At 30.2% G+C, this 19,620-nt stretch overlaps 1 protein-coding gene across 4 annotated transcripts in view; it reads left to right on the top strand.

Annotated features, from left to right (window-relative positions):
* Positions 1-17,715: 17,715 nt before the first annotated feature.
* Positions 17,716-19,620, top strand: part of LOC125849413 (uncharacterized) — a 13,862-nt gene continuing 11,957 nt past the window's right edge. Inside the window, exons 1-2 of one of the 4 annotated variants that reach the window (XM_049529488.1) lie at positions 17,716-17,820; positions 17,950-18,083. The gene's annotated coding sequence lies outside the window, so the exon portion shown is untranslated. Of the gene's footprint in view, positions 17,821-17,930; positions 18,084-19,620 lie in introns of all 4 variants that reach the window. The other 3 variants (XM_049529490.1, XM_049529491.1, XM_049529492.1) reach the window with 3 other exon arrangements.

Below are 19,620 nucleotides of genomic sequence, written 5' to 3' on the forward strand. Positions count from 1 at the left end.
GAATTCCTCAATCCAAAAGTTTTCTCACCCAATTTCTCTTACGATTAGCTTACCAATAACGACAGGTAGAGTCGTTACAAGGACTAGTTGAATTCTACAAGTTTTTCATTTCAACTTCTTTCAGTTGAGCATATCTATTGCTTTTGAAAACTCTTCAAGAGTTCCAATTCAAGTTATTAAATTGCACAACAATATGAAAGATGTCAGTAAAAATAAAAAGTTAAGTAGAGTCCTTCAGGGAGATTTGTCGTTAACAGATCTGAATATTTTGTATCACAAAGATAATCACACAATTTTATATCTTTCGGGAAAAGATACTTTAATTGTTATTTTCGTCGAGGAAATCAGTAACAATTAATCATAATGTACCAACGAGGTTATGGTAAAAAAATATTGTACTCTTCTTCCTTTTGCCTCAAAGTGATACTTATTAAAATTATTCAAGATGTTTTCTACGTATGACTTGTACGTATTGCGTTGATACTTATTAAAATTATTCAAGATGTTTCTACGTATGACTTGTACGTATTGCGTTGACTTTTTATATCACAAATACGACATGTATACTCTTTGTTATTCTATCTCTCTAAAGGGTAAGTTGTGGTATATCTTCAATATCTTCATTCGTTTCGGGGAATAAAATCTAATTTTTAAATGTGCTTGACATACGCCATTCATTACTTTTGTAACACACCGAAATTTTTTTAAGCTAAGACCTGAATCATCTTATAACACCTCGCAACTCTACTCTTAAAATTTGAATCTTTTTGTAACACACCGGATTTCGAAAAGTGCTAAAGAAGGGAAATAGGCAAGTCCACAAACCCAAACTGGACCATGGACCCTTCACGGCACCCTAGATGGCTTGTTTAAGGGTTCACGACCCATTTTGGGCATCGTGAAGGACTGCCCAAGGCAACCAAGGTTAAGGTCACCTAGACAAGCCACTAAACAGCCCGTGTTGACTTGTATGATGTGTTTAGTGGTCTGTACAAGTCACCTATCAGATCTTGAGTTTTGTCTCAACTTCAAATAATCATGTCTCTTAGAACAAAATGAATTAGGTGGCGCATTATCTATCAAATTAAAGGTCTTTAAGTCCTCTTTCCAACGTCATCAAGTTTGCCTCATTTGATGTTTGGAGTAAAAAGTTATGCTTATTTTAGTGAAGCATTGTCAGGCAGGTGCAACTTGACGACCCACTAGACGGGCCGTGAAGCATTAAACGGCCCGTGAAACTACCCTTTTTAGGCGCCTTTTCAGTTTTAAAAGTTGGGTCGCTTTAGTCTTTCTCCTATGTGTTTGGTACTTAAACTACGCCATTTTAACTCTTATTCTAAGCCTAAACTACGTCATTTCACACCAAATTAAGGGCTTAGAAAGTGTTAATCAATTCTTTTACATTGATTAACACTTCAAGACATTAGAGCAAGGTTCTAAGAGGAGAAAATCTAAGGCCCAAGCGTTCTTCAAGTTTCTTCAATTTTGCCAAAGAACTTAGTTCTTCCAGATATGTAAGGCTATTCATAGAGTTGGACTAGTTCATCCTCACACCCTACATCTCAATTCAGGAAAATAATTTTCCTGCGAATTTTCATACTAATCCCTAGAAAAATCCCCATGCAATTCACACATTTCTTTTTCAGGAGTAAATTTTATGAAGTTCTACTACTTTAGAAATAAAGTTTAAAGTTTTACCATTTTTGGAGTAAAAATCAAAGTTTGACATCTTTAGAAGTAAATTTTAAAATTGTACTACTTCGAGAGTAAAGTTTAAAGTTTTACCATTTTTGGGAGTAAAAATTAAAATTTATCACTTTGAGAGTAAATTTTTAAATTATACTACTCCAGGAGTAAATTTTAAAATTCTACCACTTCAGAAGTAAAGTTTAAAGTTTTATCACTTTAGGAGTAAAAATCAAAATTTCTACTTCGTGAGTCAAAATTAAAGTTACAACTTTGGGAGTAAAATCTAAAGTTCTACTACATCGGGAGGAAATTTCAAAGTCTTACTACTTTGGGAGTAAATTTCAGAGTCTTACTACGTCGAAGGTAAATTTAAGAATATTTGTTATTTCAAGAGTAAATTCGATATTCATTACTTCGGGAGTAAAATTTAGAGTGTTTACTACTTTAAAAGTCAATTTTAAAATTTACTTTACTACTTCGGAAGTAAAACATAGAATATTTAGAATTCTTCTTAATTATTCTACCTCTTATAGAGGTAAGTCGTGATATTTTTCACAACTAAGAGAACATTCATATTTATAATTTTTGTTAAATATTGGCACATTCACTTCATGGAATAATTCTGTATTTGTAACATTAATCAAAAGTTCTTATTCGACTATGAAAATCTTATAACTTAAGTTTGCCCTATCTACATCAACTCAATACTAAGTTCAATGCGCTATTAAAACAATTAATATATCCTATTAGTCCGTTCAATCTTATCATATTACCTTATTGTATCTTCCCTTTACATTTTTTGCTAACTTTTGTAAGTACCATCATCATCATTGTTGGTATTTGGCATATTTATCTAGGTATTTGGCATGACACCCCTAAACCCTTTAATTAATAATAGAAATAAATGACACATTTTTAGATGAATAACAATTTTTATTTATTCAACTTAGACACAAGACATAAGTACCCCCTTTAATTGTAGGTGAAGTCTCTACGACACATCTTAACTATATAAGTGTCCTATACCCTCCTAAACTACTTTAATGAGTAATAAATATACCCTTTGATGCTGAGGTGGTACGCGTGTATGAGATGAAAAGGAATTATGAAAACCTTATTAATATGGACAAGTATCCATTTTTAATTTGACTTTTCTAAAAAATATAATTAATTAGTATATATAATTCATTAACACTAAAATTTTTGTTGATATTTTTTTAATTTTTTTTTCTTTGTGAATTAATGTTGAATTTTATCTGGACTTTGATGCCTAAAAGGCCTTGGTGTTTTTTTCCTTACCTGAGGATGTATGGTAGAATGAAGACATTTATTCTGGTTAAAGGGTTTAATCTAGCAGAAATATTTTTTGAAAACCAATGTTTAGTTATGAAAATAATAAGGCTACTTTTATTTCACATTATATTGGGAGATTAATTTGACCATAAGTATTTCACATTATTGGTTTTATTTTATTTGAACTTTCTAGTTTATGTATGAAATTTTGTTAGATATAAAATCAAGTCACTCTATCTCAACCTTATGCTTGCTCGTGCAAATTAAAAGTTCAAACAACACTTGAGAATATGATATTTTGAAATATTAATCATTTAAAACTTATAATTCAACGTTTTCCTCTAAAATTTTAAACGTCTCCATACAAATGAAAACCAAAACTATTTTGGTTTTTGGTATCACAGAAACATAATGCAAGAGGCCGGGGCTAGTTAAACCTGCAAATAATCGATTCTTTTTGAAATACGTATAATATACTGAAATTGTATGAAGAAAACTACACGACATAATTTATCTATCAAGATGAACAGAGAAGAAGAAGAAGAAGACTTGTGAGAGAGAAGAATCTTATCATTCTCATTAATCAGAATGCCTTTAAAGGCTTATGAATACACTTTATATAGATCTTTACAAAAGAGACTAATCCTAACTAACTATCTAGCTTTAATTAACTAACTCTCATTAATTTAGTTAACCTTGTAACTAACTTCTTGAGTCTCTAAGTGATACCTTCAATACTCCCCCTCAAGTTAGGTACTCTAAATATGTTTTGAATACCTAACTTGGAACTCAATAATCCATGTTGCATTCTACACAAACTTTTAGTTAGCGAATCTGCAGGCTGTTCATTTGTAGGAATATAATTAGTAGAAATCACTCCTTGCATAATTTTTTCTCTAATGAAATGACAGTCTATCTCAATGTGTTTAGTCCTTTCATGATAGACTGGGTTTGCTGCTATTTGTATAGCAGCCTTACTGTCACTATACACATTAACTGGAAGAGTAACTTCTACACCAATCTCCTTCATTAATCCAATTATTCATACCAACTCTGCCATTGTTGAAGTCAAGCTTCTGTACTCAGCTTCTGCTGAGCTCTTAGAGACAGTTGGTTGTTTCTTGGACTTCCAAATAATAGGAGTCTCCAATGTTAACTACATATCCTGTTACTGACTTCCTGGAGTTAGGACATGCAGCCCAATCTGCATCACAATAAGTTGATATCTCCATGTTCTCATTGCTAGACAGTAAGACTCCCTGCCTTGGTTCTTTTTTCAGATATATAACTATTCTAATTGTTGATTTCATATGAGACTGTTTAGGAGCTTGTAAATATTGACTCAGAGTCTGTACACAAAAGGAAATATCAGGTCTGGTCATAGTGATGTATATAAGAGTTTACCTATGAGTCTCTGATAAGATCCTTCCTTGATCAATCATACGTTCTGCTTGAGTTTTGAACACATGATCATCATATTCTTTTGATGTTAACTTTATATTTTCATCCATAGAAGTCATAGCAGGCTTTGCAGCCCCTAGACCAATTTCAGAAATCAACTCTAATGCATACTTTCTTTGATGCATTAGAATACCTTTCTTTGATCTAGCAAATACCAAGGAAATATTTTAACTCTCCTAAGTCCTTCACTTTGAATGCTTGTTGTAAGTACCCTTTGGTCTCATTGATTAGCTTTAGACTATCACTAGTGATGAGCATGTCATCCACATATACAAGAACAATTGTGATGCCTTCTGTGCTTTTCTTAGTAAACGATGAATGATCATGTTGACTTTGTTGAAACTTAAACTTAATCAGTGCTTCAGTTAACTTAGCATTCCATTGCCTAGGAGTTTGTTTCAATCCATACAAGGATTTCTTGAATCTGCATACTGTCTTAGTCTCCCCTGACTCTGAAATCCTTAAGGTAACTCCATGTAAATTTCATCAAACAGACACTACTAGAAAACTGTAAATTACCAGTGAATTTTACTTGGGGATTATTTCTGCAGAAACTTCCTACGAATTTTCATGTGGAAATATGAAATTCCTAAATTATAGACTTTTTTACTTGCGAAAAATAGTTTTCCGAAAAAATTGGTGGGTAAATTTGGCGCCATTTCCGCAAAATTATTACCTAGGGAATTATTTGCGGCAAATAATTTGTAAGTCTTATTTTCATAGGTAAATTCACAAGTAATAAAAAAATGATTTTTTTTTTATCTTCTAGCCAGAAAATTCCTAGATAAATTTATTTGCAAATAATTACTTGGAAATTTATCTAGAAATATATGTGGTATTACCTGGGGATTCATGTTCTGTGAATTTTGTTGGGGATTTACTTAGGAATTTTCTTACTTGAAGAATTACTTGGAGATTCTATTGTTGTGAATTTGATTTGAGATTTTTTGAGGGATTTACTTGGAAATATGCAAACTTGAATATTTTTATATAATTTAATTGGAATTTTTTTTTTATTGAAATCTAAGGTTTTTTTAAAATTAGGAGTCCTCGAGGAATATTTTCTTAAAAATATATTTACCAAAATTTTAAAAAAATAATAATATAAAAGGGACAAATGATCACTAGAGTGAAATTTATTGTTAAATACTTATTCTATTTTTAGGTTTAATAAATTATTATGCAATAATATCAATTTAATAAGGTGTTGGAACATTATCATAAATTTTAGGATGAATATTTTTAACTCATATATAATTAACATTTAATCTCACTAAACATCAATGTTATTATTTTTTAATTTTTTATTTGAAAGAAACAAAAAATTAAAATTAGATGGCTAGTTATTTATCCAATAGAAAAATAATTATCATAAATATTTATCAATCTAATACAGTGTTGGAACATTACCATAAATTTTAGTATGAATATTTTTATATAATTAATATTTTATCTCGCTAAAATCAATGATACCGCTTTTTATTTTGTTTTTTGATTTGAAAGATACAAAGATTTAAAATTATATAGGTAGTTGTTTATCCAATAAAAAAGTAACTATCATAAATATTTGTCAAATTAATACGGTGTTGGAACATTACCATAAATTTTAGGATAAATATATTTAACTTATATATAATTAATATTTCATCTCACTAAAAACCAATGATACCATTTTTTATTTTATTTTTTTATTTGAAAGATAGAAATAATTAAAATTATATGGATAGTCATTTATCCAACAGAAAAATAGCTATCATAAAAGTTTAATTACCCCTTGTTGATAGAATTATATGAAAAGAAAAATAAATAATTTTTACTTGTATATCCAATTGGTATATTATATTTTTACTAGCATTAAAAATAAAATAAAAAATCTCTATAGTAAGTTATTAAATGATATTATATCCAAATATAAAACTAAGTATATTAAAATATAATTATTAAAAGATAAATTAAAATTATAAATACCAAAAGAATAGAGTATAGTGATTTATTTTAATATATAAATAGTTGTCATGTTTTATTTTTGAAAAGCTAAATAACATAGACTTTACTCAACATTTTTAGATATATTTTTATCTCATATTAATATGAGATGGCTTTATAGACTTTTTGTGTAATGAATATCTAAATTGTATTTTTAATACTCAATTAATTTAATTGAATTTAGCTTTAAAAATTAATTAAATTGAAAAAAAACAACAAAGTTTAGTGTAATGCTAGTGGTACTTTTTACCACATCAGTGGAAGACACATGATCTTTAGCATTTATAATGCTATTAGTTAGAGCATTGGTAGAATAGAGTAATTACATATAGGTTGGGCATTTGGTAGTGGGCAATTAAGTTATGTTCGATTAAGTTAGTGCAATTAAGTAGAGTGGACTAGGATTATGTTGGTGCAATTAAGTATGTGCCTATGTGTATGGGGTGTCCAAAGTGTATGGGGTTCAAGAACAAAATAATTATTAATTAATATTGTCTAGAAAAGCTCTTTTTTGTTAATTTTTACAAAAAAAAATCGGTATATTTTTTGCAAGTAATTTACCTGCGAAATATAAATCCCTAGGTAAATTACTTGGGGATTTTAAAATTCGCAGGAAATAATTACCTAAGAAGGTTTTACCATCAGATTTTTTTTGGTAGGAAAATTCGCAGGAAATTTAGTTTTTTGCGAATTTTCATATGTAATTTCTAGGAAAATCCCCATGTAATCCACATTTATCTTGTAGTGAGATCACCCTGCAAAATGGCATTAAACACATCCATTTGATGGATATGTCACTGTTTTGTTGCTGCAATAGCAAGTATTGATCTAACAGTTTTCATTTTCACCACCGGAGAGAAAGTTTCTTGATAATCAATCCCTTCTTTTTTACTATACCCCTTGGCTACCAACCTAGATTTAAACATTTCCACTTCACCGTTAGCTTTGTACTTTATTTTGTAAATCCACCTGCATCAATAGGCTTTTTTTCATCAGGTAAATACACTACCTCCCAAGTGTTATTTTGTTGTAGTGCACTAACTTCTTCCTTTATAGCTTCCACCCACCTAGGATCTGTGATTGCTTTAGCATAACTTCTAGGTTTTGTGGAGGCAGAAAATACAGTAACATAGACTTGATATTTGGGTGCCAAATGATCATAAGCAACATACTTGGACGACTACTGTTTCATTCATACTTAAGGAAACAAAATCTTTTTGCCAGACATGAGGGTTTATGTCTCTTTCAGACCTCCTAGTAACCCTACTAGGTGCTATGGAGATTTCCATTGGTCCAGTTTCTTTTGGTTGAGTGCTCTCCACATGTTCTAGAGGTGTTGTACCTCCATGTGTCACATCTGTTTAAGCCATATCACTTACATCACATTCAGTACCACCTGGAACAAATAGCTTGTTACAGGATACACCAGCATTGGCTTTGAAAGGAAAGATATCCTCCTTAAATATAACATCCCTGCTAACAACCAACTTCTTTGTTTCTAGATCATACCGTATATACCCTTTTTGAGTCATGGAATATCCCATATGCACTGTCATTCTAGACCTTGGTTTTAGTTTATCAAGTTCATGTACTATCTTAGCATAGCAGAGACGCTCATGACTCTTAAATGTGAGATACAAGGCTTTTTGTTGTAGAACACCTCATAGGGAGACTTGTTTTGTAAAACTGAGCTAGGCAATTTATAATATGTACAATAGCTAACACATACAGACCCCACAAGCCAATATGTATCTCAGCTTGAAACCTTAAAGCCCTTGTTACTTCTAGGAGGTGTATGTGTTTTCTCTCAGCTACCCTATTTTACTGAGGGGTATATGCACAACTAGTCTGATGAACTACGCCAAAGTTATTGAATAAATCCTTGCATAATGAGTTGACAAACTCATTATCATTTTCAGACCTTATGACCTTAACACACATACCAAACTAAGTTTTAGCATACATAACAAACTGTTTAATGACCACACAAACATCAGACTTCAACTTTAGTAAGTATACCCAAGTTAATCTTGAAAAGTCATCCACTATAGTAAGAAAAAACCTGTTACCATCAAACGTAGGCACTTTGTAAGGACCCCAAACATCCATGTGTACAAGATCAAAGCATGCTGAAGTTTGTATACTACTAATAGAAAATGAGTTTCTAACTTGTTTTGCATGAGGGAAAATAGTACAATTATTCAATGTATTTGCTATACATTCAGGGGTCGTTTGGTAGAGTGTATTAGGAAAAATAACGCATGCATTAGCAGTGTGTATTACTAGTACCTTGTTTGGTACTCTTTTCCAACCTATGTATAACTAATGCTTGCATTAGTTATACAAAGCATTAGTTATACACTCTATTGTGTATTAAGGTGTGTATTGCTAATACCATGGATTTCTAGGTATTAGCAATGCAATGGTTTTAATGCATGCATTAGATTAACTAATGACAAAACTACCCTCTAATAATAATAATAATAATAATATAATAATAATTATTATAATAATAATAATAATAATAATAATTATAATAATAATAATTATAATAATAATAATATAATAATAATAATATAATAATAATAATTATTATTATTATTATTATTATTATTTTTGTAAAAGAATGTGGGGGTATTTTTGTAAACAAATATTTTTTTAATAGTCTTTATACAAGGCTTGCTATTTCCAATACATCAAACCAAACAATGTATAAGAAATAATGCAAGCATAACTAATGCAAGCATTACTAATGCTTGCATTACTAATGCATGCATTACTAATACATCATATTCAGCATTATTCTTATACACTCTACCAAACGACCCCTCAGTCTTTACTGATATAAGCTTGTTTAATGACCTTATAAATGCATGCCCAAGCCTTTGGTGCCACAATTCCACATCTGTAGACACCTGAGAAGTATTACTGTCTTTTATAGTAAGAACACACCCACTGTTTTGAGACTGAGGCTGCTGCAACTTTGTGCTTCCAGTTAGAACATACAGTCCATTCTCCTCTCTACAAATCTCCCTCACCCTTTCATTGGAGAGATCTTAAAGCAGGCAAAAATCAGGAAAGAAACTCACTGAGCATCCTAATTTTTTTGTGAGTTTTGACACATAAATCAAATTGAACTTGAATTGTGGTAAATGCAACACATTAGTCAAGGATGTTCTTGCAGTGACACTACTAGAGCCAGCATAAGTAACTGGAGCAACAACTCCATTAGGCAAGTAAACTCCTCTAGAAACTATAGCAGGCTTATCTAATAAATTGACATCAGCTACCATATGATTGGTTGCTCCAGTGTCTATTATCCATTCCTGTATGTTTTTAACTGAATAAGCACTGGACTGACTCATACCTGCTAAGTTTGATGAGGAGTTTGCAGCATTGCTGTTGTCACTCATATTCTTCAATATTGCTCCTTGGTACATAGATACAACCTCATTTCAGACTCTCTATTCTCTAAGGGGTCGTTTGGTGTGAAGGATAAACACAAATAGTCATGTGATAAATATTTAGTGACACTTAATTTAGTGTTTGGTTGGAAAGTTTGGAATAACTTATCCCATGATTAATAAATAGTACCGGGATAAGTTATCCCTCCCAAGGGGTGGTATAATAATCTCATTCATTATTTGTCATGGGATAAACTTATTAAATGACAAAATTTCCCTTCAAATACTAGTTCCTGCTGATATTTCTGTTTCCTCTACTTCATCAACGACTACATATCTCATTACGTCTCAAAAAAGAACGACTTTACCTATTCGTGCTTCTGCTAGCTCGTTGTGAAGAAAAGGTCAATCACCCAATATATACACTACTATTAAGATGGGAAATGGGCGGCTCTTCCCTTCCTAACCCCCAAACAAATTGTGTTGAAGTTTATTATTTGTTGGACTTGGACATATGGTATTGTCATACAAATATAGTGATTTTGGATGGAAAATCTTGAGTTCCATTTTCTTTAGCGTGGAGTATTGATACCTCCATAAATGACACATAATTGAACACAAAGAATATTCATGGAAATTCAGACATAAAAATAATTAAGTTAAATAAGGCATGGAGGTTTGTTTTTAAGAATGAATAACTAAAACTCAACTAAAAAAATATATATATATACAAAAAGCTAAAAAAAAGGCTATTTTTGTAATCAAACCACTTATTTTTAGGAAGTATGCAATGGTTATTATTTTTAGTACGACAAACCAAACAATCATTAAGAAATAATGTCAGGATAACTAGTCACAGTATAACTAATCACAACATAACTTATCCTAGCATAACTTAAATTCAAACCAAATGACCCCTAAGTGATACCTTCAATATATACGAAGTTCATTATTTTTGTCGAGCACATAAAGACATTACTTCAGAATATTTCAGAAACATTTTTCAATGGCTAGGCTGACTCTTCCTGAAATGTGTTATGGCGCACCAGTTGATTAGAAATCGAAAGTTGATGAAGCTCATTTTTGGATAATTATTTTTCTCCAGGCGTGGGAACTGTGCGCTTGGTGTTTTTTTCCTTGCCTGAGAGTGTATGGAAGAGTAGTACTTTTTTTATTTACAAAAATAGTAGAGAAGTAATTTGTTGTGAGCAGGGGTGGCTCAATGCTTTAAAAATGAGGCAACTGTCTTAGGCCTCCAAATTTGAGAGGCCCCATTTTAATAATAATAATAGAATTATTATAAATATTTTTTAAACAAAAAATAAATTATGTTTTGTCATTCTTTTAGTTCGTTTCGAAACATTAAAGAATGATTCTTTCTTTTTTGTCAATTTTTAAATTTAACTTCCACATGACATGTTTAAGATCACAAGATTAAAAAGTATTTTCGTATATATATATATATATATATATATATATATATTTGGCTTTGGATTTCAAAAATAAAAGCTAGGCCTCCTATTTATATTTGGCTGTAGGCCACTAATTTGCTTGAGCCGTCACTGGTTGTGAGGTGTTGAATTTTTTTATGTTTGCTGTGAGTTGTTGTATGGTATAATAGATAAGTAGCTGCAATCATATCTGCATCCCTTAATGATTTCTTTGGATTTTTCGAGTGTTAATTTCTAGAAGACTCTAACAAGATATTTTTCAATAATCTCAAAAATTTCTTTCAACGAGATATTTTTCGATAATCTTGAAAGCTTAGGCCAAAGCTATTTTCATATCTCTATATTAATTTCACGAAAAACTCAAGTAGATTTTGTTTTGCCTCCGTAGAAGATGACAATGACATTTGCACAAGCAAGATGATTGATTTAAAGATTATATTGTCTCCAATATTATCACATTTAGTATTTTGAATCAAAAGACCATTCTCAGTTATATATCTTCCCTTACCAAATCCACATTGATTCTTAGGGATCAAAAATGAGAGTAAAGTGCTCAATTTAATATCTTGGGCGACTTCTTGAATCAAAATAATAGTTTTAGTTATATAGCTTTCCTTTATAAATCCACTTTGATTCTTAAGGATCAAACTTGAAAGTAATTAAAGGGTTTAATCTAGCAGAAATATTTTTTGAAAATAGATGTTTAGTTATTTGAAATAATAAGTTTACCTTTGTTTCACATTAAAATGGAAGATTAATTTGGCCATAGGTATTTCAAATTATTGATTGAAATTTTAAAACTTTTTAGTTTACTCAAGAAAAATTGTTATAAAGGCTATAAAATCAAATTACTGCTATCACAACTCTTATGCCCATTGTGTAAAATTTCAAATAACACTTAAAAATATGTCATTTAAAATATTAACCATTTAAAAATTATAATTCTATGATTTCCTCTAAATTTTAAGCATCCCATTTAAGTGAAAACTAAAATTATTTGGATGTTTGGTATCACATAAATATTTCTTAGAACTATGTTTTTCTAGTGTTTGATTGGATAATGAAAATAATTTTATTTAAAAATATTTAAATTTTAAAGATAATAATAATAACTTGGTTTCATATTTTTATTTATTGACACATGGTAAGAAACTCTTGTTTGACCGAATTAACAAATTTGTATTTAAACAAATTGAATTTTATTTCATATTAAAAGAAAAACCTTAAGAAAATTAGTTGAAGAAGATCAAACAAAACAACTGATTTGATTAGTCTTTTTCATATTTTCTGTATTCTTTGCACCTTTTATGCAGGGTTACAATTCAATTTAATTAGTTGTGGTGATATATACGCACCACTATGTGTATATATATTATTTTTTTATTCAACTTTATTTTAAATTTTTCTTTCATTTTTACCTTGTTTTAGTGTTTTTTTTGTTTTCTATTGCTTTTATTTATTCTTCTTATTTTCTTCGCCTTTTTTTGTTTGATTTCAAATTTAATGTCAATGATTTTCTTTTTCATTTTTATCCTCATTCACGATTGTTTTCCTTGTTTTTTTTAATCAAAAAGATATACTAGCTATATCGAAAGTAATATATTATTCGGAAATACATGCAAATTAACTTTTTTTAAAAAGAGACAAAAAAGAAGAAGTTAAAAGTGGGGAGGGAAATAAATATTTCACAAAGAAAGAAATGAAAATTGAATATAACGTAGTTAAATATACTCACTTGTGATAAATAATTCATGAAAATTGAATTTGCATTTTGTGTGACAAGGAAAAACTTAAGCAACTCAATTGAAAGAACATCAAACAAAAAAATATCCGATTAGGTTGATTATTTTGTTTGAATGTTTAAACCAATATAATTTTATTTTTCTCGGTGAAAATCAAATTAAACTGAATAGTAAACATCCTTGACCCCTTAATAAAAATAAACGATATCTTCATAGAAAAGTAGTAACAACTTATTTTTATTCAACTTACATGAATTATTTCACTAGTCACAAATGAGATACAAAATTGAGATTGTGTTGGAAAATACTCATACAACTTAGTAAGGTTAATTGTTTTGCATGCATTTGGTCATGTCCAAATCAAAATAAGCTTATCTAGCATTGTCAAGGACCCTCTGAAAGAAATATGTGTCCTTCAAATTCAGGTTATAACTCAAGGCGCAGTTATGCATTTTTCCTATCAACCTATTTGATTTTATTTTTTCATTAAAAATCAAATTACACAGAATAGCAAACACCCTAACCTCTCAATAAAAATAAGTAATACATTTTTTGATGATACAACTTTTATTTATTTAACCACAAGAATAATTAATTACTCACAAGTCACAAATGATGTACAAATTTGAGATTGTGATGAAAATGATTTTTTTAAAAAATTAATTGTTTTACATGCATTTGGTCATATCCAAATTAAAATGTGCTTATCTAGCATTTGTTGTTCCATAGATAATCTATTTAAATATTGTGTTGATCTTTAGGGATACATATAAGAAAATGAAATTCAATGCTATTATCCATTATTAAAATAATAATAATAATACTAATAATAATAATCTAAAATAAGTCAGAGTTGTTCAAAAAAGGAATAACTATAATCATAAATGAGAAAATAATAAAAAAATCTGAAAAGAGATTCTAAAATTTGTTTGAGTCAAATAAGCAAAAGAGAGAAAAGAAGAGGAAGCACAAAAAACGTTGTATTTGGGGTTTAAGAATTCTAAAACATGTAGTTGCTTTTTAAATAAATATTTTGAATTATCCCTTCACCATAATCAACTCATTTAACTTCTTACCTTACCGGGTTACTTTGAAAGAAATATCCTGAACTACCCCTTGACCATAATCAACACAATGAACTCACTTTGCTTATTCAGGCGGATTTGTTTGTCCGTCGTCTCAATCAACAAATTCCATATGGAAATCGTTTGAATGCAGATTGGATGTGTGAGAAGGAGAGTAAAGATCAAGAAGTCGAGTAGTCAAGTAGCGTTACAGTTACTGCAGATTGGATGCGTGAAAAGGAGAATGATGATCAAGAGGTCGAGCAGCTTGACTTAGACCTTAGGCTTTAGGTTTTTGAGAGACCATGGTTGGGGATTTATGGTTTTGTTTTGTTGTTGTCTTCGTCTTATGCTTATTGCAATAATTTTTTTTTTTTGTTTAAGTTTATGTTTTTAGTCCTTTTTTTGTGATTTCAGTATCTGTGTTTGGTGTACTTTTTTTTTTGTCAAATGAAATAAGTGGGTTTTCTTGGGTAAAAAAAGTAATGTATGACCACTTGTTTATTTTAGCAAGTTGACTAAAATTTGAATAAGATTTAGTTTAACATTATATCATTATTCGTATCAGCCACTAATAATATCTGCATAGCTAGCTTCTAAAAAAATGGGACCAAGTGACAATTTTAATTTTATCCTTTTTGTTTTAAATACCTTGCAATGGTTGTACACAGAAATATGATAACAGTTAGATCAGATTCTCATATAAAATGCTAATGTTGTTGCCAAATTATTGGTCAAGTGTGCAAAAAACATTCACTATATGCTACGTCCTTCCCTGTTGCTAATTCTAATGACATTCGATTTAATAAACAAAATTTAATGATGATAACAGAAAGAGAATAGAGATCTCAATGAGTGAGACTTTGGGGTCTCAAAAGAATAAAGCAAAAAAGAAAGATAATTAAGCAACAAGTGATTAGACATCCATGGATAAAATACTATTTCGATGCAGGCTAGAGAAGTACTAAATCTAGAAAAATTATGAGTACTGATAATAATAGGGTCACCAAATTAAACTTGCAAAAACAGAAGCTCTTCCCTAGCTCCCAACAAATCACTATAGAATGATTTTGAGGAAGCACTTATGTATTCCATTTAATGCTTTGATTCTCCAACAAGCACTTATGTATTTCATTTCAGATTGCATAATTATTTAATTCAGAATTACCAAGAATAATATTGATTATTCTCTTAACAATATCATTTGGGAGAAGGAAAAATAATTAAGCTTCCTCTAATTCCAATTATATATCATCATTTAGGAACTTTGATCTTTGTGGATTAAGGGGTTGGGGCTTTGTTGTTTTGTTTTGTTGTCGTCTTCATCTTATGTTTGCAATGCATGTTTTTTGTTTAAGTTTATGTTTTGAGTTCTATTTGTGAATTCAATTTTTGTGTTTGTTGACCTTTCTTTTTGTGTCAAATATAATAATGGTCTGCATCTCATTTCTTGTTTTGGTTAAAAGAGTAACGTATGATCACTTGCAAATTTTGGCAAGTTGACTAAAATTTGAATTAGATTTCGTTTAACATTATATCATTAGTCGTATCAATCGTACCATTAATCATATCTTGGGTTTGAGCAAAGATCTTCTCATATCTCTATATTAATTTCATGAAAAACTCAATGAATTTGGTTTTGTCTGTATAGAAGATGACAATGCTATTTGCATAAACAAGATGGTTGATTGAATGATTATATTTCCTCCAGTATTATCAAATTTAATATTTAGACAATTTCTTGAATCAAAAGAACATTCCCAATTATAGATCTTTCCTTTACAAATCCACTTGGATAGTTATCCATCACACTTGAGAGTAAAAGGTTCAATCTAGCAAAAATAACTTTTAAAAATTGATGTTTTGTTATTTGAAAATAATAAATTTATCTTTGTTTCACATTAGACTGGAAGATTAACTTGACCATAGGTATTTCAAATTATTGATTTTAATTTTTTTTTGAACCTTTTAGTTTACATAAGAAAATTTGTTATAAAGGGTATAAAATCAAATCACTGCTACTCCAACTCTTATGCCCGCTCCGCTCGTGCAAATTAAATGTTCATATATAACACTTGAAAGCAGGTCATTTGTAAAGTTAACCATTTAATACTTATATCTCTATGCTTCCCCTCTAAAATATAAACGTCTCTATACAAATTAGAATTAAAACTATTTGGGTGTTTAGTATCATAGAAATACTTTTGTGGTGTTTGGTTGAATAGTGAAAAATAATTTTATTTAAAATTATTTAAAACTTTAAAAATAATGTTTGAGGTTGAAGTGATCCCAAACCAAACAAGGATTCAAAAGCACCCACTTTTGGAACTTCAAAGATGTTGATGTTGACACCATTGAGGATTCGAATGACTAGTCCAAACAATATGTGATCATATGGCTAAATCATCATATGATATAGTTTCTTCGTTTTATTTTACTAAAGGTGTCGAAACTTTTGATTTTCATCTGACATATTATCATCATTATAATTTTGAAAATTGTTATCAAATTATTGGTGAAGTGTTGTACAAATCTATAGAGAATATCCTTGATTTTTTAGATCATCCAAAAGTACGATTAGAACAAGATGTATCCTTTCAAACATACATACATGTAGAAAATAAACAAAAAAGAACTCAACGTTTTTACATGATAAAATATATAGTTTTTTCTTACGCAAATACTTAAAATGTATTATCACTAATCTCCAAGTCAAATAGAAAAATTCCCATATGTGATTTATTAGGCGGCGATGATTTAATTAGGGTAAATATAAGATCAGGTAACTATAAAATTATAAAGTATGAATTTAATCTGTTCTCATGAAAAAAAAATACACTATATTTTTATTAGGGTGTGTGAAGATTTTAGAATCTTAAATCTTGATATTAAATTTATGTTTATGGTAGACATAAAGAAATAATTAAACATATTAAAAATTTATTTCCTTCATAATAGACACTTATATGATACTTTTCATTTTTCGAAAGTTGATTTAACTAATCTTTGAAAGTTGATTAAATTAACTTATATTTTAAAATTAAAATTAGATATTTAATAGCTATATGATAATAAGTTGCAATTTTTTCCTTATCAATATAATGAGATACATTATCAAATGCCGGTTAATTTTTGAGATAGAAAGAGAATTAAGCTACTTTTTGAGAAAATTTCTAATCAAGAATGGTCTTTCAGTATCTTTTTTTTTTTACAATTTTATTTAAGAATATAATTAAATTAAAGTAATAACTAAATAAAAACCGAACTTGTCTATTCATGAATAGAAAACCTAATTGAATAAACAAAAAACTAATCAACCATTCTATTATTACTATTCAATCTTTCTCCCTATTGCTAGATATATTTTATAAATAAAATAATAACACTAACCATCTTTATATTCGGAATCCGCCTTTACACACAATCATTAATGCACACCCTCCTTCCCTTTAATAATTTTATTTTTTAATTAATAAAATAATCCACCTAAAACTCAAAGTTTAGACCAACCTAATTAGGTGATCCTATTCAAAACATTAAGGATGGAATTGAAATGAATAAAACATTTTGGGGATCAAATTGAACTTCCCAAAACATTATGTACCAAATATGCACTTTACTTAAATCTATATTCACACTGCAATAATCCAACTGTCAGCAGAAGAAGCCCTTCACTAAGCCAAAAGAAAATGGCGGTCTTCTCTATGATGCTTTGGCAAGACCTACAAAGGTAACGTACACCTCTTAAATCCCTAATAAAACAGCAAAAAATTGCATTTTGTTTCTGCAATGCACAATTTCAGAATTACCCAGTTCTTAGTTTTCTCACTTTCTTTGTAGTTTTTGGGTATATAAGCAGCTTTGATTGTTTAGGTGTATAAAGAAGACAACCCATTTGCCCAAAAGGAGAATAAATTAGCATGTGAGCTGACGTTTCTGAAGAAATTGGCTTCGCTTGCCTTTATAGCCCTCTTTCCCATTGTCAATTTCCAGGTAAAACTTAAAAGTACTGATAATTGGACTTTCTTAGCTTCCTGATCTTAGCATAGTTTATGAAAATTCATGTTACAGCAATTAATTACTGGGTATCCATTGTGGGTTGTTGTTTGGTTTGCTATATGTGGAGATTTACTCTTCTTTTAGAATTATACATTATTATAAGGATGTGAGGTTCTTACTTTAATTTTCCTTATGAATTATACCTACATAAGTTAGAGGGAAACTATGTATTATTTCATACGAGATTTTTTTAGAAAAAGATTTCGTTTTTTGGAAAGACACAAAAGATAGGGAGTGGGGTGGGGGTTCCTGATATACAAATACTGATTGCAAGCAATCTATTAGGACCTTTGACCCTTTCTGGTAGATGATCTACATTGTGTACAAAAAGATGGTCTTCCAAAGAAAAATCTCACTTTGCTAGATAGTCTACAACCTAATTGGGTTCCCGATAGCAATGAGTAAAGTTGCCTTTGTGTGATCCACCAGGGCAAAGATATCCTCAGTAATCGGATTGAGAGTGAGATTGCTAGTGTTCTTGCTCCTCAACGTATCTACCATAATCATAGAGTCAAACTCAATAGTGTCCTGCCTCAAGCCATTGTCTTTCAACCATTGCGCAGCATATTTGGCTGACATGGCATCTGCCACATGATAATTGTTGCACTGTATTGGGGTAGCAAAGGCAAACAGAAAATTTCCAGCATCATTTCTTGCCACACTACCAATGCCAGTCTTTCCAGTTTGCTCCAAGTAGCTCCCATTTGTATTAATTTTGATCTTCCCTGATTGAGGCATATTCCAAGTCACCTACCTGATGATAACCTTTGGTCTAAGCCTCTCCACCTCTTCACATAGTTGATTCCATTGGAATTCCATCTTGCAGTTAGGAAAAGTTCTATTCACTAGCAGCTTTGAGGTACCACATAATATGCTGCTCCATTCTTCCTGTGTAGAATCTGTTCTGGTTGCCATATCTACAAGCACATCTGATTCTTCAATAATTGCATTTTGGCCTCCCATATATAAGCTTGAAAATGAACAGCTCCGATTTTTCTCTCTAGACCATTAAGATAATCTCTGTCCCAGTTCTTTGAGCTTCTGTTGTAATCTCCACATAGGATTACCCTCAATTTCTTGATCCCATTCATTACTCACAATCTCATGGAATTCAGGTTGTGTTGTGTAGTGATAAATGGATCTCCTGAAGGTTTCTTTCCATCAGACAGAGGACTAAGACAAGGTGATCCCCTCTCACCTTTTTTATTCATTGTAGTGATGGAAGGCCTAAACAATATGCTAAAGACTGCTCACACTAAAGGGTGGATAAGGGGCTTTAATGTAGCAAATGAGGGGAATCTAAGATTGGAAGTCACTCATCTCCAATATGCAGATGACACTCTCATCTTCTGTGATGCAGAAGAAAGCCCACTTAAGATCCTGAGAGTGATACTCATTCTTTTTGAAGCAACTTCAGGTCTCCATATCAACTGGAGAAAAAGTCTTATTTTTCCAATTAATGAGGTGAACA

This window comes from Solanum stenotomum, chromosome 12, assembly GCF_019186545.1.
Source record: "Solanum stenotomum isolate F172 chromosome 12, ASM1918654v1, whole genome shotgun sequence".
In the NCBI taxonomy this organism is placed as follows: Eukaryota; Viridiplantae; Streptophyta; class Magnoliopsida; order Solanales; family Solanaceae; genus Solanum; species Solanum stenotomum.